A 3095-nucleotide genomic window follows, 5' to 3' on the forward strand; every position below is an offset into this window, starting at 1 on the left:
GCGCCTTTCGGAGAGGCATCAAACTTAGAGCGGTACTCAACTCTGAAATGATTTCCATATACGCGTGAAAGGCTGTCGTCGGAACGGAAAGTGAAAAAATGTAAAAAAGGGAAAAATTGTGCTCGCTGGGCACCTGTGGCTCTCTCGTAAGCTGTTCCTGCTTGTGTACCTCATTTTGTACCTACCTCATTCTGACCCCTGTAGCATCTGAGGTGTCCCTCACCGTCCTGTTTCAGAAGGGTGGCAGAAAGTGTCTTCTGGGGGAATTCCTCTTGTGTAATTCTTGTTTTTTTTAATACGCACACGGTTCTGGATGCTTGTCTGAGAAGTCGTGGGCAGGAAAAAAAACACCTTTTACTGAGAATGGGAAGTGGCAAGATTATGAGGTCTTGGACGGACTGTAATTCTCAGGGAGTTCGTTCCTCAGGCAAGGACCAGCTTTGAGAAAGTCCTGTCTTCACAGAAGTGGGTCTTCTCCTTGTTGCAGGCTAAAGTGGCTGACTGTCCAAAGATGTAGTTAGCGTATGTTTGATGAATTGCCTTACACCATCAGGTCCCAGAAAGTGAGATACAGACTCGGAACTTCATGAAATATTCCCAGGAGAATGGAGTCTGGGTTTGTTGTTGTGGGTGTTGCTGAGGCAATGTATTGTCTTACTCTGTAACAGCTGGATTTTCTGACCTGCGAAATGCGTTTCTGCCCGGTATATTGCATGTCTAGGTGCTAAAGGTATGAATAACTAAACCAAAGGCCAGTGTTGACAAGCCTGGAGCTTCATAGTTCACAGAGAAGTGTAAGGAGCGTTCCTCCCAAACCCTGCTTGTGGTTTTCTTTATGTGCAAGAAGTACGCTCAAGGTCAGGCCTTAGGGCATTTCCTGGAAGCTTATCACCGAGCGAGGAAGAGCGAGGCTCAAGGTGAGGGGTGTCGTGAAATCTTCAGCTGCTGAGGGAGTGGCAAGGTGACTTAGGCATGAAGACACTGAGCAAATGCTGGATAAAAATAAATAGTCTCTGTTTGCTGGATTTGTATGCATACCATTTTCTTTCTGTTCTTACCTGACTCCTGAGATTTTTGTTCTGTATCATGGCTTACATTTCGTTTGTGTTCTGAAACTTAGTTTGCTGCTGTGTAAGGAAAGTCTTTGTTTATATAATTTTAATAAATATTTAACAGTTAGATCGCCATGCCATAAAACATATTTTCTCATCACAGTTTCCATTATAAATAGAAATATCAGTCCATGAAAGCAAATGGTCTTGTTTGTACAGTTCCTGAATGATCCGTGTGTAGTGGCTTAGTACTGTTGTTACACAGGCATCCCTTTTATAAAAATCCAGCGTTTTCAATCTCACATGGACGACGATACCTCACGGTGATGCTGTGAGTCAGGCACCCGAGCAGACACAACCCCTTGCCTACCACTTCCTCCTGGCAGCTCTACGTGACTCACGGCTCCACACACAACATACGGAATTGCATTAGGGAAGCTGTGGGCTCACTACATAATCAACATAGAAAGTATCTTCCTCTTTTCACGTCTCTGAACCACTGTCAAAAGGCCGTCAGAGATGTCTAGCTCTCTGCATTGGTATGGAAAGGAGCTTGGGTAGGCTGCAGAGGTCATTAGACCCATCCTGAAGGGAAAAGCAAAGAATGTGGAAATAGGCTCAAAGGTAGTCTCTGCCTAGCTTTGCTGGGACGAACAGCCATTGGCCTGCAAGCGTATCAAATGTTAGCCATGAATCATTGTGCTCAGTTTGATATTCTGGATAATTCAGCTGACTTTCAAGCAGCTCCGTGAGCTGACTGTGTTACAGCTAGTGCTGCTATAAAACATGTGCCTGCCATTGTCAATCTTAGCAAATTTACAATAGAGAAATGAAATATCATAACTGTCCAAGTAGAAAAGAATGGTCTGAAGCATGCTGAATTCTTCCGGTAGAGCCAGACATTCCTGGGTTGGTTGGGTTTTTTTTCCTATCTGCTTATAGCACGAGACATCCTGAATCATCTAGGGTAGGGCAGGAGGTCAAAGACTTCATTATGAAATCACCTAACTGTACTATCTTAATATAAGCATCACACTGCAGAAACGTGCCGGATTAACTGGTACTTACTTGTACTGGTTGATCACACTCCATCCTGTAGGTAATATGACTCTTAGTTTTTTACCTGCACTTTGGTTACTGAACCATTAGTCTGCAAAGTAGTCAGAATCCATTGAACTAATGCCCCCAATTATTTTTTTTCTAGATTTGAGGCCCCAAGACAGGCTTCATCCTTTATAGGCAATTTAATAGACTTCAGATGAACTGCGAATTTGTATGTCAGGAACGTTAACTAAATTTAACTCTCTTTTTTTATCACCTACATTATGAACCATAAGAAGTAAGACAGAATAGGAATTTGTTATCGGATAGAAACAGAACTTGATTGTTGCAACCGGTTACTCAGCTGATTAACAGATGTCCATACTAGAGGTTGTGGAATCTGAAAGTGTTATAAAATTAAGTAGCAAATATTGTCAGAAAAATCATTACCTTTTTTAGGAAGAACAGGAAGGTTCTTAACCCTTCTATCCTGGTGGCACTTTGAGAGAAATAGGGCTGCAGGCAGAAAAATTTGTGAAGTCAGGATTTGCGAGGAATCATGCTTTGTTTCTTGGAAGGCTGTGAAGTGTTGCAGACCTCTGTGCTGATTTTTGCCTCTCATTTGTTTCCCTTAGCAACACAACTCCTTGCCTTCCTGGTGGAAGTTACTTTTATCAGTGATGTTATATATTTCAGGTATCTCTCTTTTTCAGTATTTCAGCTGAATCATCAAAGAACAAATTGTATAACAACAGCGATTTCTTTTATTTCTGCCCTCTTCTGGCTTAATGTGCCCTGGTACGCTGATTGTGATGGGGGATTGTTCTGGATTTCCTAAAGGAAGGAAATGGCACTGGTTTTCTGCACCATATCTAGAACATCCTTTTAGTGGGTCACTGGAAAGATGCTGTTCTGTGTCGCAAAATAGATTTCAGTGACTGCCTAAGAAGGCTATAGCTTGTAATCCAAAACATTTTAGCATTGGGGCTACTTTATCCATTA

This window comes from Egretta garzetta, unplaced genomic scaffold (assembly GCF_000687185.1).
Source record: "Egretta garzetta isolate BGI_Z169 unplaced genomic scaffold, ASM68718v1 scaffold56, whole genome shotgun sequence".
Classification (NCBI taxonomy): domain Eukaryota; kingdom Metazoa; phylum Chordata; class Aves; order Pelecaniformes; family Ardeidae; genus Egretta; species Egretta garzetta.